This window comes from Rousettus aegyptiacus, unplaced genomic scaffold, assembly GCF_014176215.1.
Source record: "Rousettus aegyptiacus isolate mRouAeg1 unplaced genomic scaffold, mRouAeg1.p scaffold_m13_p_2, whole genome shotgun sequence".
NCBI classification, from domain to species: Eukaryota; Metazoa; Chordata; class Mammalia; order Chiroptera; family Pteropodidae; genus Rousettus; species Rousettus aegyptiacus.
The window spans coordinates 14,643,104-14,660,271 of NW_023416295.1; the positions used below are offsets into that span (position 1 = coordinate 14,643,104).

At 43.6% G+C, this 17,168-nt stretch overlaps 1 protein-coding gene across 1 annotated transcript in view; it reads right to left on the minus strand.

Annotated features, from left to right (window-relative positions):
- PNKD (PNKD metallo-beta-lactamase domain containing) overlaps positions 1-17,168 on the minus strand; it is a 58,883-nt gene that overhangs the window by 21,881 nt on the left and 19,834 nt on the right. The window lies entirely within an intron of this gene.

Consider the following 17,168-nt stretch of genomic DNA (forward strand, 5'->3'; position numbering starts at 1 on the left):
CATTCCCACCCCAGCAAGGGCTTACGTATGTCCTTCCTTGTGCAATTCTAGGTCTTGTACAAACAGTGCAATAGTTCTGTCATTCAGTGCCATACTGATATGCTACGTTTTTTCTTGTTTACATGTCTATTGCAGGGTTCAGAGTCTTGACTTTACTGTCTTCCTTAAGAGTAGGGACTATGATTTAATTCTTTTTATCTTTAAATCTCCAGTATCTGGCACAGTGCAAGACATGTAATAAATACTCACAAAAGTTCTTTGACACGTCCAACTCTAAGGGCCCTGCTGTATGGGGCTAAGCCTATGGCTGCCACCTCATCAGATGTTATTCTTTACCTTGTCACCACAATCCAGCCACTCTATTTCTCAAATGTACCAAGCTCATTCCCACCTCAGGGCCTTTGCTCATGCTCCCTCCACTTGAAACTCTCTTTCCTCAATTCTTCGACTCAGGAGAAGCATTTGTGAATAGGGGGTCAGAACAAGCCTGGTGGTTGCCCATATTTCAGAACTTCAGGGAAGGCTGCAGGAGAGCCAAACCTGAGACCTCATACACTCCAGGTCTTTGCCCATGACCTCCTCCCCTGAGTAGCTTGGGCATCACTGCCAAGGGTAAGGTTTGCCTCTGTGACTCTCTTAGGGAGAGAGCCAATAATAGCCTGAGTCAGGTGACTGGCAGTAGAGCAGTTCTGGTCTGTGATTTGGTGGTTTTAGAGCTTAACTTGCAAAGAACAAGCCTCCTTCCAAGTTCCTGGGTGGAGGTGGGGATTCTTTGGTCTGCTCCTGATCCATTTGCCATCTCAGTCTGTCTGTCCCTGACGTCTGATTCCTGCCTTCCCAACTGGCCTGGGAGCTTTCCTTAGGATAGGGAGCCTGGCTTCATCTTTGCATTGTAGCTCGAGCTTGATGCCTGGTGCTTGGCTGGCATTCCAGAAACCACCATGTTGATGATGATGATGATGATGATGATGATGATGATGATGATGAAGATGACGACGAAACGACACAATCATGAAGGAGCTGAGATGGCTGGAGCTGTTTGAATGTGAGAGAAAAGACACATCTTGTTGGACCAGGGTAAAGAAGTTAGTTCAATTTTTAAAAGTTAGCTAAGTGCAGAAGTGGAAGGCTAGGATGATCTGGCCTCCCCCCGGCCCAGCCCCATTCACATCAGTCCATCCTCTCGTCTGCTGCCCCATCCCGAGCTCAACATCCCATTATGAAGCTTCCCTCTGAGCCTCCATGCTACACACCTGGAACCCTGGTTTGCTTGGAAATAAATCCTCCTGATCCCTTTGCCTTCTTACACCTTCAGCCTCCTACATTTATCACGTGCTGTTCCAGGTCAAGATCATTGTTCCTTCTGCCTCATTTCAAAAATTCTCTCCACCCCTCCTCACAGTCCAGCCACAGGTCCCTGCACAGGCTCTGAGGAGTTAGACACCTGACTGATTCCTGCTACCGGGTACTTCTAACAAGCACAAGCACAGCTCCTTCGACCTTTAAGCTCTGCAGTTCTCAAATGTTATGGAATCTAGGAACTGTTCAGGGAGCTTGTTAAAACACAGAATCCTGGGCCCCTCCCCAAGAGATTCAGACTCAGTAGGTCTGGCTGAGGCCCAGGAATCTGCATGTTGCATGGGTGATTCTTAACTCTGCCTCGGTCTCAGTTCTAGACCTCAATTCCAAGGCCTTCAATGCAATTCAACTGGTCACACCCTGATTCCCCTTGAACTTTCTACCTTTGAGAACCCATATTCCAGTGTCCTTCTCTCTGACCCTTCACCCCCACTGCATGCACTCCTCTATCTCTAATCTCGCAAACCATTTGTTTTCTTTCAGCCCCTGTGGCCAACACAGCTTCCCTCCCAGTGAGAACTTTGATTTATTCCCTTGAATCATTCACCAGCTCTCAGCTTCCACATTCCAACCTTAGCCTACGAGCCTCCAGACCCGCCTATACCTATACCAACCTGGCACTCCACTTTTTCTGCTCCGATCTCATGGACAGGGCTGGAGAAGAAGACTGTCCCATGCGAATCAGGGCCTCTACAGTTTAGGCCTCACTGGGCCCCCGACACCAATGCATGGCAGTGCTTTGACTTGTCTGAGGTCTCCTTCCGTTAGCCAGTTGTTTGTGGAAACCTCACACCCAGCTCCAAGTCCTTTGCTTTCAGCCGATATCCTTCTTAGAGAAAATAATTTCTGTGCCCACGTACCCCTCTACAAACTTTGCTACTTACATATGAATTTTTAGAAGATGTGCTATTAGCCCATTTTACTCATTTTTTTCAAGCTATGTTTTCCCTGGTCACCACTTTTCCTTTCCCCATGAGCAAACTCGAATATTTCCCTGTCTTAAAAACTTCCCTTGACTTTGGGTACTTTCAAAGATTCTGTTCTGCCTTTACATCAACATAACCTAGTTTTCTGAAAGCCAGCCTCTGTGGGCGTGGAGGAGTACATTTCAGTTCTCAATTCTTAGTCTCTCCCTGTGAACACACCCTTTACCAAGTGACTGAGCACCATTTCCATAAAGGTGAGATGTATTTCCCCATGCCATTGAAGTTGGGCTTGCTCTTGTGACTTGCTTTGGCCAATGGAATGTTAGCAGACATGATACAAGCAGAACCCTTAGATGTACTGTTGTGGTTGAACTTGGTCTCTGCTGTGCCTTTCACCAGGAAAACATCTCTCAGTCGTTAGTCTAAGAATGAAAGACACATGGAGCTGACTTAACCCCACTCAAAACTTGGAGGGCAGCCCAGCCCAGCAGAGCCCAGACTAGATCAGCTGAAACTCAGCCTGCCCACAGGTGCATGAGAGACAAATACATGCTTATTGTTGTGTGCGTCTCAGTTTTGGATTTGCTTGTTATATGGTACTGTTGCAACAGTAGCTGATGAAGACAGCCAGAAGCAGGAAGATTAGTTCTTAATGGTGTGGGAAACACATGGTGCTTGGATAACTGATTAGCTATTTGGAAAAGAACAATCTAGAACTGTGCCTTGCAAAGTATATCAAAAATAAGTTCCAGGTGAATTAAAGTGTTAAGGACATAAAATTAAACCTTTCAGTATTAGAAGAAATGAAACGTGTGTCTAATCTCTGAGTGGAGGACTTTTTCACACTAAAAGCAATAAAAATGTTTTTCTAATTTTCTTTAATAGGCATATGTTAAACTCGGATGAAAAACAACTGAAGACCTAACAAGCGAAAAAATTACTCTTTTGGCTACTTAAAAAAAATTTAAACCTTCTATATGTAAAACAACAACAACAACAACAACAACAAAACATGAACAAAAGAAAAAGGCAAAAAAAAAAAATTGTGTAATATATGTCTCACATTTGCCAAAGAGTTCATCTACTTAATATATAAGAACTTTAAATAAATGAGAAAACACAAAGACCCCAATTAGTGATGGGATAGATGACTAATATATAAGAAGAAATGTTAAAGCTTAAAAGAATTAAGAAAATGCAAGCTAAACAGTGAGATATGATTTTCGTCTATTAAAATAGCAAAAATGGAAAACTAATACTATCCTAAAGGTTTTTATGAATACGAGAAAATGGGTACTTATACACTGCTTGTGGTGGTATCATTGGTACAGTTTTCTAGACAATTCCCAATACATACCAAGGCCTTAAAAATATTTATATCCTTTGACTCAGTACTGCTGTTTAGAGATCTTCCCAAAAGATCTGCCTCAAAAGATATCATTTGAAATGTACACAGTGGTGAGACTGTGTAAACAGCTGACAGATCTGTCAATAAAAGACGTTTTAGTGAACCGCTATGTGGCTTTTAAATGGTGTTTATAATTAGAACCCAATGCAGTGTGCGATCCTGGATTGGATCCTGGACCAGAAAAGGGACATTAGGGGAACAATTGGCAAAATTTGAATAAAGACTGTAGAAAGGTTATTAGAATTATATCAATGTTAGTTTCTTGGTTTTGATATTAATACTGTAGTTAAGTAATATGTGAATTTGGGAAAGCTAGGTGGCAGATATATGGGACCTGCTTGTACTTTTTAATAAATATTTTGTAAGTCTGAAATAACTTAAAATAAGTTAAAAAAAAACAGAATACACACAAATAGAATTATATTCATACATTGATAAGGGTTTTTTTTTTTGAGGGGGACAACAATATAGGTGAGGCAAATTGTTTTTATGAATACCTACTTTCCGTTCCCCACTCTTTTCCTTGTTAACCTCTGTTTTACCAGCTTTCCTATGAACTGTCATAGCTTCCAAGAGAGCCCCTCCCCAGTCCTGGTGGGTGGGTCTTGATTGGTCCAAGCCAATTGGGGCACTCACTGCCCGGCTATGTGATTGGTTAGACAGAAGAATATGACACAATTATTGCCATCAGATAATAATAGCAAATACTTATGTAGCACAAGTTGCGTGCCAGGCACCGTTCTAAGTGCTTTATACAGATTAACTCTCATCTCTCGCAAGAGTCCTATGAGTCAAATATGGTTTTAATTCCCATCGCACAGATGAGAACATTGAGACACTGAGCGATCCAGCTCATTTCTCCATATAGCACTGCTGCGAGGTGGCGAGGCTGGAGGACTTCTAGGAAGGTTTTCCTAGTTGTCAAAGGTTTTCCTAGTTGTAGAATCATGCTCTTCTCTGACTCCAGGATGCTATCATCTGCCTGTGATGCCTGAAAGTATGGCAGCCATTTTAGGACTATGAGAGAGCAGCTCAAGAGGATGCTCCAACACGTCGAAGGTGACAAAGCAAAAGAGGTACGGAATCGGTGTCCTCAAAGTCATAACCCAGCCCCTGAATCAACACCCAGTCTGGATTACTGGACTCCTCAATAGTGACATCGACATTGTCCTTAATGTTAAAGCCACTTTTGGTTGGGTTTTTGATATTTGCAGCCAAAAGTACTCAAATTAGTACTGTGGGTAAATTTTACATTTTAATTACAAAGTGGGAGGTAAAAACAGGATACAAAACTACATACATGTTGTATAATTGACATGATTGCTGTAAATGAAAATGCATAGAAAAAAAAATCTAAAATGCTACCAGTGATGATCTTTGATTGATGGAGTATCACTTTTTTTTCACTCAAAAATATTTTCTGACCCTCGATAATGAAAATGTATTACTATTTTAATAAAGTATGTTATTTTGTTCAAACAGAGAAAGTAGTCCTCCTTGCTGCTTCTACTCTCACTTCCCATCTAGTCTTAAAAGCCACTCAGCTGAGCTTCTGCCCACACCGTTCCATCCGAACTTGGCTCTCACCACCCCCGAACTTCGAACCTATTTGTTGCTGCTCAGTCCTTGTCACTTAACCTCTGGCAGAGCCTTCTTTCTTTGTCTTTCCTGTCACAGTCTTCCGGGTCTCCTGCCGCTGCTGTCACTCACACGTCCAGGTTCCTCGGAGGTCATTACTTGGCCCTTTCTTCTTCCTACTCTACATTCACTGCTTCCCCTCACTTCAGCTATCACCTGATGTAGACTTCATTACTCCCAATGAGGAATGTCCGCCCCGACTTCCCCCTTGAGTTCCAAATCTAAATGCCCGTCTTCTTCCTGGTCATCTGTGGTGGTGGGGCAGGTATAGGGAGTCTTGGTCTCTCTGCAAAAGGGACCGATAAACCGTGCAGAGCTACTTTGAGAATTAACTATGATTATTACCCAAGTAAAGAATGCAGTGCTCAGTTCATCACAATTACTCATTAAATGTTCGTTGATGTTATTGTATTTTGTATCGTTCTTGCAATATCGACGTCTGCTCCTTGCAGGTGCTCGGGTAGATATTTTATGAACGAATGCTGAGGGTGTGATCCTTCGCCTCCTACTGCCATCACCCAAATTTGGGCCCTTGGGTCCTAAGATCTGGTCCATTGCACCTCCAGCTCCCATCCACCTTACGCAGACAAAGCCTTTGGAAGCCCAGGACTAAATCATGTCTGCCCCCAGCTCAAAGCCAGTGTCTACACAATTAAATTCACACGGCTTATTTTAGCAATACGGTCTCACACAGTTCCTAACGTTTTATGCTCTCATTGCCCTCACGCGCCCCTTTCAGTCGGCCTGCGCTTGTCACTGTCCTGGATTTTTCCCCCTCTACACCTACCCCACCACACCTGGAGAAATCCTTTAAGGCACCTTGTACCCCAGCACACCTGAGGTGATCTAAATCACTCCCGGGAGTAGCTGTAATTCATTAAGGCTCAGATTCTCAGTCTCAGGAGTTTTGCCGGTTCTCCCAGGGGAAAGAAGGGAGGAAGTGAGTGACTTCAGTCCTTGGGGAGACTGATGTGCCCTACCTTTGAGTACAGCTCCTGTAAAGCCAAAAATAAATCCAACCTCCTCTTTTATCCCCTTTCTGATCACCACAGCTCTTTGCAAAGCTGTCGCTACTTGCCCCCCTCCGGACCCTGGAAGAATGCCTGCCACATATTAGTCAAAAAGAAATGAGTGGTTTCGAATAGTTTGAAAAGTGATCCTCACTCCTTTCTGTTTTGAAGGATGGGGGAATGGGAGGGGGACAGAGCCACTGCATCTCCTTTACAGGACTGTGGCTTTCCTGCAGGTAGAAATGGTGCCCTGTGCGTCTTGGTCTCTCCTCGCCCCAGTGCCTGGCACCTGCTTGACCCACGCAGGATAATAGGTGTTTACTTCGGTGCGGGGGAGGGAAGCACAGAACAGACATGCACGTATGATGGTCCACTGTGCGCTAGGCCTGCACCAAGCCCTGGCATCTGTTACTTCATTGTCCTAACAACTCTGTAAGGTGATGTCCTCATGTTAGAGATGAACAACTGAGGCTCGGGGAGGCCAAATGATGTACCCCGTGACAGAGCTAATAAGTGACAGAGCCAGAATTCAGTCCTGGTTTAATCCGACCTCAGCATCCAGGCTCTTTCTGCTGATGTTGTGTTGCCAGCCAGGGTAGAGAGTCTGCCAGGAAACAGACGACTCACTCAATCTGGTAATTGGAGGGCGGCTGTAAGAAAGGACTACTCTACAAGGCTATGGGCAGGGTACAGGAAAAGTTAAGGACAGTGCAGTGACAGTGAGCCTCCGGGGTTAGTGACAACGAGCCTCTGTCACTACCTCTGGGCCTGACAGGTGAGGGAAAGGAGCAGGTATGGAACTTAGAGGGTCAAAGCTGTGTGGACAGGGCCACCTGACTAGAACTGTCACCTTTGGCTGAGGGATGAGCTGTGACCCTTCAGGGAGAGAGAAGGACAAATACCCCAATTCCACTGGCTCCTTTTCTCCTCCCCTCTCCAGTGAAGCTCTCCATTGGCCAAACCCATCCAAAGTTGGAGGACGAAGAGCCCATCGACATGTCCACACTGGCCAACTCCAAGTATAGTATAGGGGGGTGGAGAGGGATGTGGGAGACGAATGGAAGATAGCCAGCCAAACAAGGCTAAGGAAGATACGTGGGCCTGGGGTGGCTGAGGTTGGGAGCATACTGACCCTTCAGAGGTGGAGGCTGGCCACCACCTTGCACCTGATGACTAAGACAGCTCTAAAATGGCCTACCCGCTCTCATGCTCGACCACTCCCCCATCCTCCGCTCAGAGCCACGGGATTTTCTTAAAATAGAGCCCAAATCACGTCCCTCTTGCCCCAAACCACTCAGTGGCTTCCCTACAGGATAAAATCTAAAATCCTCAATGAAGTCCAAGAAGTCCTGCAGATCTGGTCTCTGTCTACCTCCCCAGTCTCCTCTTAGGCCACACTCCCAGCCACACTGGTCTCCTTGAAGTTTCCAGAATACCCAAGCTCTTTCAGCTTCCAGGCGGCCTTCACCACCTTCACAAGGCTTGTTCTTTCAGTGGAGAATGATCACAGCATGCCTGTCACTGCAAACACACACATACACACACACACACACACATACACACGCACCATAAACGCACATACCATATACATGCACATACACACCAAACATGCACACACGTACACACGTATACCACACTCATATATACACCACATGCACACTAATATACACACATCACTGACACACCACACACATACCACATACACAGATACCTTCCACACATGCACCACACACACACACACACACACACGCACACACACTGCCTGTCTGACTCAGGCGACTCTAGAAGGCCACCTTCTCAGAGCAGCTGCCTTGATCTCTCCATCTAAATGAGCTGCCTGTGAGCTGCTCTTAGAACACCAGGTTCATTTTCCTTCAGCGATGGTATTACGTTTGTAACGATAGATTTACTTGCGAGGTTAGTGGCTAATGTCTGCTCCCCCCACTGGACTTCAAGCTCCGAGAGGGCAGGAGCTGTGTTTATTCTACTCACTCCCCACTACGTAGCACAGTGCCCAGAGCGCAGTCGGCCCCTCGGAAATACTTGCTCAATTAGTATGAAAGGCCCGGATGTGAGTCCTGGCCCTGCCTCTCCTGTGAGCCTGGGGTATATGCCATTTTACTGCTCTGAGCTCGGTTTCTTTTTAAATTAACTTTTTATTGTACCTTTTCACACAATCGTAGTGCTTAAAACATCTAAACAAGGAGAAAACAGTATAATGAGCTCTCATGTACCCATTTCCTAGCTTCAACACCGATCAGTTTGTGGGTTTGGTTTCTTTATCTGTAGAGTGATTTTCAATTGTTTTGACCATGACTCATAATCAGAAAGACATTTTACATCGAGACCCACATGCGGTACATATATAAAAAAAACTGAAACAAAGTTACATAAAATAATAATACAGTCATCCCTCGTTACCCATATGGGATTGTTTCCAGGACCCCCCCTCAGATACCAAAATCCATGGTTGTTCAAGTCTCTTATATAAAACCACATAATATTTGTATATAACCTACACACATCCTCCTGTATACTTTAAATCACCTCTAGATTACTTATAATGCCTAATACAATGTAAATGCTATGTAAATAGTTGTATTGTTTAAGGGACAACTACAAGAAAAAAAAGTCTGGAATACTTAGCATAGAGACAACCATCTATATAGTACGTGTCAGCAACAATGTAATTTTTTCTGAATATTTTCAATTTGAGGTTAGTTGAATCCCGCCCCCAGCCCCCCGAATGCAGAAACCGCGGATACAGAGGGCCAATTGTAGTGCTTATAGTCTCATTTTTTTCTAGTTTATTTTAAAAAATGTTCCTACCACCCACTTAATTGGTTTTACAAATGGGTCATGACCAGCATTATGAAAAACACTGCACTGAATGATCTCTCACCCGTCTAGAAAATTGCTAGTTCCCCGTTTTCTTGCAGTGATGATAGCCGGATCCTGCCCCCTAGTGGTCACGTTTGGAAACTGAGTGTGTCTTCCTAGAGGTGATTTTTGATTTGGGAATAAATTCTTTTCAGGAAAAGGTACTGAGTGTAGGCCCTAGATCAGGCATCTGGGGGATGGGGTCTGAGATGAATTATGGCATAGACTATGACTCCTATGTTGATGAAACTGCTATAGGTTTGTACTGTCTAATATGGTAGCCACTAGCCGTATGTGACGAGTGAATAATACTTGAAATATAGCTCATACAACTGAAAATTAAAATTAAAACGTAGTTAGTTTTAATTCATTCAAATTTAAATATAAAAGTCAAATCAATACTGTTTCAGTTACTGGAAAACACTCATATGTGTTTGATTCACATACACAACCTGGGTATAAAACTGTATATATTATAAAATCTAAATAAATGGTCAATATTTCTGATGAAAACATAACATCCAAATCAAGATGTGCTGTAAGTGTAAATTACATACCAGACTTCAAAGACCTAGCATGAAAAAAAAAATCTCACTAATAATTTTTTATATTGATTAATAATATTTTTAAATATGTTGGGTTAAATAAATATATTATTTAAATTATTTTCACCTATTTTGTTTTACTTTTTAAATGTGGCTGCTGGAAAGTTTAAGTCACGTGTGCAGCTCACATCGTATTTCTCTTGGACGGCACTCACAGGGCTGGAGACCCTTCTGATGTCCCTTCTCCCAGCCCTTCCTGTGCATCCTGCATCCTTGGTGGAGATGGAGGAAGCTTCTAGAATCCTCATGCAGACTGCAGTGGGGAAGGGGATGTGGCTTAGGAGTTAAGTGTTGGACACCTTAAGGTTGAGGTGTCTTCGACCTCACTACTCAGGGTGTGGTCTACAGAGCAGTAGCAGCAGCATTTCCTGGAGCTCATGAGCAGTGCAGACTCTCTCGGTCCTATCCTATCCTGCTAAAGCTGGATCTCTGTTTTAACGAGATCTCCACGTGATTTGTTTGCACATTAAAGTTTGAGAAGCAGTCGCCTATTAGATAGCCAAGTAAAGATACGAGTGGCAGTTCTCTGATTGCTTTTCTTTGTTCAGTGGCATAGGAAGCAAGGTCAAGGCTGTGGAGAAGGTGTTGGAATTGGACAAAGTGTGAGTTATTACCTAGGAAGGGAATGTTAATATGAATGGACCGGAAAAACCTATGTCTTCATGCGTTGAAAGTGAGATCAGTCAGCACCTTGCATGTTTTTTCTCCTCCCTTTTGTCTGTGTGGGGGCAGAGCTGGGGTTTTGCCTGCTGAGTGCCGCAGGCAGAGAGGGGCAAAGGAGTGAGAAGTGATTCTAATGATGGATCTAAGCTAGTTAGGGAGGCAAGTGAGGCTGGGAGGGGCAAGGAAAAGGAGGTAAGCTGTATGGATTGTCCATTTTGACATGGATCAACATGGAGTTGCTGAAGTCGAGGTTGTTGTGCTGGAGAGATAGAGGGTGGTCAAAGTGAGGGGTGCTTGAAATTAAGATTATGGAGGGGTGCAGTTACTGGTAAACAGAGGTTCTAAGCCAGGTACTTTCTTGAGCTGGGAATAAGATAAGAGGAAATAATTGTTGGTTTTTGGAGAGTGAAGTTGTTTAGACAAATGCTAGCAAAATACGAGGAAGGGCTTCTTGTTCAGGAAGGAGGCAAATGCTGGGAAGCCCCCAACAGGTCGGGAAGACCTCGTGGCCAAGGTCTATGGGGGCAGTGGGCAGGGTGTGAGGGCACACAACTGGAACCTGGGTCTCCTGAGCTACGACATACTCTTCCGCCCAGGTCCCGTTTAGTTTCCAAATGCAATCGCACCACTGGCCAACCTGAGGTTGTGTTAATCACTGAATCACTGTGCTGCTATCTCACCAACAATAATAACAGGCAGTTTTTGATATGTCCCCAGCACTTGAACACTGCTATTTTTAATCCTTACCGCCGTTTATTATTACCTCCCATTTGACAGATAAGGATACTAAGGCTCAGAGAAGTTAAGTAAAATGCCCAATTGTCATAGAGCCATTAAAGCCCAGGTCCATCCAGCAGCAAAGCCTGCTGATCATCGGAATTACCCAGCGGCATTTGTTTCAGCCTCTTCTGAAGATTCTGAATCAGGGGTCTAGGAAGAAGTATCTTACGGGAATCCACATGTTTTCAAAAGCCCCTCAGGTGATGAATCTGATGCTTAGGGGAGATTGGAAAGCATTGACCTGTGCCCTAGTTGCAGCTCGTTGAGTGTCAGGAAAATTTAAATTACTTTTGTGGCTCACAGCATACTTCTATTGGACCGCGCTCATGCGGCTCTTTCCTGGCCCAGCCTTCCTCAAGGGGCAACACTTTCTGCCCAGAAGGGGGAGCTCTTGTCCAACCGGCTTCCAGTTCCCTCTAGCCTAGCGTCACTAACAACTTCCCCTCAGCCATTTTCAACGCCTTTCACGTAGATGATTTATTTCATCTGAGGCTTCAGTAGGGAGTAAGAAAGATCAGTATGATTAGACACGTTTACAGTCATGTACCACTTAACGACAGGGACACATTCTGGGAAATGTGTCGGGTGATTCCATCATCGTGCGAACATCTTAGAGTGCACTTATTCAAATATAGGTGGTAGAGTCTACTCCACACCTAGCCTATATAATATGGCCTATTGCTCCTAGGCTAAATACCTGTCCAGCATGTTACCGTACGGAACACACGAGATATAATCGAGCACAAGAGAAGATGATGCAATCAACAAACTCGGTGAACACGAGATGGATGAGGCTGCTGCCCGCGTAACAGCACATAATCTTTTACAATACACCAGCAACACTAAAAAGTATGGTATAGTAAATATATAAGCCACTAATAAATTGTTTATTATCATTATCAAGTATTATGTATTCTACGTAATTTTATGTGCTATGCTTTTATACGACCGGCAGAGCAGGAGGTTGTTAACACCAGCATCGCCACAAACACGTGAGTAATGCATTGTGTTACGACGTCAGAAAAATACAATGTCACTAGGCAATAGGAATTTTCAGCTCCGTTACAATCTTATGGGACGATTGTATACGTGGTACAACCTTGACTGAAACACCATTATGTGGCACGTGGCTGTACAGATAAAGAGATGAGCCCCAGGCCCCATGGCCGCTCAGTGGCAAAGTTAGAATAAATCCTCACCCCTGGGACATTCAAATCTACCATTCTTTCCACTTCTACTCCCTATTGGTTTATGAAAGCGCTAACTAATGTTTGTGGATAATAAGTCTAATTTTTAGGGAAAAAAAGTACTAATGTCTCCCTTCCCCCACCAATGAATCTGTCATTTGTGCCTGAGAACCTTGTGCTGACCCCAATTTCGAGTGTTAGAGTTCTCTTGATTCAACAGATGATGAGGCCTAGGGATGAAGAAGACTTTGCCCTTGCCTTCTAGTGAAAGAAAGAGCTATATTTACCCCGGGCAAGTTTAAATGCCTCAATTCAATAAACACAAAGCGCTCTGAAAAAAGGCAACTTCTTTGAGAAAGTTAGTGGTAAGGAGGAAAGGTAGCGGTAAGTCGTAGTGGGAAGTTGGGAGGAATCTGTAGGACGATTAGATTAGCAGAGCTCTGGGGGGTGGGGCTGCCCCAGGCCTGACAGCACAGAAAGTTCCCTGGATCCACCAATCCAGTTAAGTTTACCCACCCACTCCCTCCGTTTCCACCTAGGCTCAGGGAACCACTCTAGGGACCACCTCCAATCTCCCTTCACCGCCTCTCAGCAGTCACTAAGTTTTGGCTACTCCATCCCTAAAGTAAACATCAGCCTGATCCCTTTCATTTCTCCCAACCCCCTTTCTGCTGCCACTGATTTGACTTTCCTCCCAGGGCACGGTTGCCAGAAAAATACAAGACAGTCTGAATTTCAGATAAGCAACGAATACTTTTTTAGTATAAGTATTCTCTGATGTTGTATGGGACAATGGAACACCCTTATACAAAAAAATTACCTGTTTAAAGTTCAAATTTAACTGGTTGTGGACAAAAAAAAAAAAATAGCTCTGTGGAGAATAACCTCACAGGATGATTTGATCATAAATTCCTAACTGGGCAGGTCATGGTGGGTAGTCATGGCCCACACTTATAACTTCTTTGATGAAATGTTTTAAGCCAGCCCTGCCCATTGTTTTTGTGCATTGAGGTTAACACACCCGTGGAGTAACAGAAGTAATACCCCTCGATGGGGGTGCTGACTCTCCAGAGAGCACTTATTATTGTTAAGTATCCTGCAATCTAGTCCCTGCCTTGCTTTCTCCAATTTTCCTTACTTCCTTTCTTAATTTCCTTTTTGTTTGTTTTTTCTATTTTTCTTCTTTTTCATGTTTTTTTTTTTTTTCTCTTCCTTAATTTCGAATGCATAAGAGAAGCTACAAAATTGTTATTCTGCGGAGAATTTGAGATCTCACTGCCTGGCATATGTTGCCAGTTAGGCTCAAATAAACTCTTATAAAACGTCTCCACAGGTTTGGATGTTTCAACATTGACATGGTTGTTCTGCATCTTTATTTGTGAAAGCTGTCGACTCTACCCCAATGGCACTGCCAAGCCTCCGGCCACCCTCTCGACCTCCTTCTAGATGGCTCTTTTACCCCATTGCTCTTGGGGTAAAAATCTCAATTCTTGGCCCCTTGCCTCCTTGCCCAGTCCTATTTCTTACACCAATCCCACCTCACTCCTGCCCAATTCCAGATTGCTGGGACAATGGTTGTTAAGCTTTTTCCTTCCGATGCTGCCCCCTCTACCAGAGAGCCTCCTTCCTTGCCCCTGCCGTGGCCAAGCTGATTACTAAACACCCATGAACACTTGAATCAGGTGTTACTGCCCCTGAATACTTTTTCCTGAAACGCCTACACCCCCACCCCAAACTGGGTTAGGAGCTCAGTTCTCTGGGATTGTACAAAACCAAATGAACACTTCTTTACCCCAGCACTTGTCAAACCAACAACAATGGTAATTATCTGGTGTGTTATCATCACTCTTAGATTATGAGTTTCTTGAGGGCAGGGGCTTTGTCCTTCAGTTTTGTCATCTGTGGAACCAAAAATTCCTCTCTGCTTGACAGACAGTAGAGGCTTAGTTAATAGTCTGCTAAAGGTCTTACAGACAAGGCCCTTGTCGCTTTTATTCAGGTGTGGAAAAAAAAGGGGCCATATACTAAACCTGACAATCTCAGGGGAGGCCTACATTGTGAGGTCTTACAGACTCAGTGGCGGAAAGTAACAACATACAATGGTCTAAACATAAAAATTCCTAAAAGCAAATCATGGCGGATGGCCCCGTCCTAGGCCTTTAGCTTCCTTGACAAAGGTCAATCTCTACCTTCAGTGAGCCTCTCTATTATCTTTTTGCATCTAAGATCACATACCTTTGAAACCTCAGAGTAACTTTTCCAGACCCCCTCAGGACACAGTCACCCACAATAGAGCACAGACCACAGATAGCTTATTGTTATCTTTCCTACATACTTCCTCTGTGTGCTGTTAATGTTAATTATTAACTATCTTGTATCTACCAATGTAAAAGAAGTATGTGAGTCTCTCCAGTTTTACTTTTTATCCAATCCCAGAGATTTCCCCAACTTTGCTTTCTACCAGCCCCTTAATCTACCATCGACAGATTTCATGTAACCCTCCTACGTATCCTTCTTTTATTTTAATGTATAAAATAAGCTGTGAAACTACCATTCTCTTGAGCATTTTCTCAATGCGTTGAGATTTTGCTTTCTGGCAATTGTTATCAGTTTGGCTCAGATAAACTCATACAATTTTTCTATAGGTTTGGATGTTTCTTATATCGACCCAAGGATAAAACGAGGTCAAGAGAAGGAGACGTCATTTATTGAACGTCTATTGTAAATTGTCACTCTGAGCTGGGTGCTCCAGATGTTCTTTTAGGATCGTAATCTTGATTCCATGATCAGAAAATGGGCTCAGGAGAAAGAGCATGGCAGCAAGGCTTGTGCCGGGCTTGTTTGTGTGTGCTCCCCACATTCTACTTTCCCATGGGGCAGATGTGATTGCTGGCTGGAAAATGAATCTCCTTGGAGACCATTCTGGCAGTTCTAGGAAGCAGAGAGTGCTTTTTGGAGAAGGAGCCCAAATGTAGGGAGCATAAAGGGACATTAAGAGATCTGGCCAGATTCTGCAGGGTTTCAAAGTTCACCTGAGGCTCAAGTCTGTGACCAAGGGAGAGATCAAAGTTGAGCAGAACTGTCCTTGCCTCTTCAACTCTTACTGGTGGTCTCACGCTTTGGGAGGGGATGTCCTAAAATGAGGCCTTCAGCCCCTAGGAACTGAACTCCCATTGAAGAGTTGGGGTGGCTGGTGGAGTCAGCCCATCACTGTGTCCACTAGTCCCCCTAAGTAACTCCTACTTAAGTTATATCTAACTATATGAATAAAAATACAGTGTGTATGTGTGTGGGGGGGGAGGGCAATTTTAAAAACATTTCTATTTCGATTGGTTTGAAATATGCAATCTAAGTGGCAACTTTGCTTACTATATTTATTAGTAAGCACATTGCTTTCACTTATGCTTAGCATGCAAATGAGCTTCCAGTAAAAACTGGACTGGCCACAGCAGATGATGTCAGGAAAAGTGCTTACTGATGGGTTTGGAAGTGCTCAGGTTGTCTTGGTTGTCCAGCTGTGTTCATTTCTAGCTGTGATTTGTCAAGTCAACCCTGGTCCATTCAAAAAGGAAAAGCATGAAGAGGAGAGGGGGGGTAGACGGAGTAAAGGGGGTCAAATATGGGGGGGGTAGGGGGAAGGTAAAGAGGGTAAAGGGGATCAAATATATGGTAGCTGAAAGAAACTAGACTTTCGGTGGTGAACATACAATAGAATATATAGATGTCAAATTACAATGTACACCTGAAAATTATATAATTGCATTAACCAGTGTTGCCCCAACAAACTTAATAAAAAAATAAGCAAATAAAAAAAGAAAAGTATCAACAGGCTGTGAAAGACATTTATTGGTAGTGTGGACCTGTAGCTATTAGCATGAGATAAGCGCTTTAAATAAAGCTGTTCACCTACCAGCAGTGAGTGAACAGCTTTGCTGTAATGGAAAAAACAGCCTTTGGTGTAATGGAAAAAACATGGACTTTGTAACTTTACAGATTGGGCAATGTTTCAAAACTTCCCAGAACCCATTTCCTCACTTCTTAAGATAAAACCGTTAGCGCCTTCTTCCATTTGTGGCTGTGAGGATGGAGATGATAGGTGTGAAGCCCCCAGCCCAGGCTGTACACTGATAATATTAATCCGCATCTCAGTTTAGGACTTTTGACTCTTAACAGTCGCTTTCCTGGTTGCAGCTACCTCAAGCAGAAACGTCTTAGCCCCCAAGAGCAGCGATCCTAAGCTCCACGTCTACGTTTGGCTGTTTGACATTTTAAGCATAAAAAGTGCATTTGGCTTAAAAGCATAGAGTTTTCAAGGATGTTCATGACGGACTTATGTCTAATAATGAAAAAATGGGAAACACTTTGAATAACGTCCAGTAGGAAATTGATTTAATAAGTCAGCACAGCTATATGATAGAATACTTTGAGGCATTAAAATGGAGCTTTTGAATAATATTTAGCGACAAGAAAATGTTCATGATAAAATGTTAAGTAAAAGAAAAGCAATCAACAAAACTTAACCAATATAACCCCTCTAGAAAAATGAGTTACATACATAAAGGTGAGAGCAGCAGCAAAAGCGAGTGCTTCTCGCCGGGAGTCGGGAGGGGATAGAAAGACGTGCCCTTCGTCCTGTATTTTGGTGTTTTCTAAGTTTCCATCAATGATCATGTATTGCCTTTAAATCCCAAAATTCTAACAATTCGCTGGGA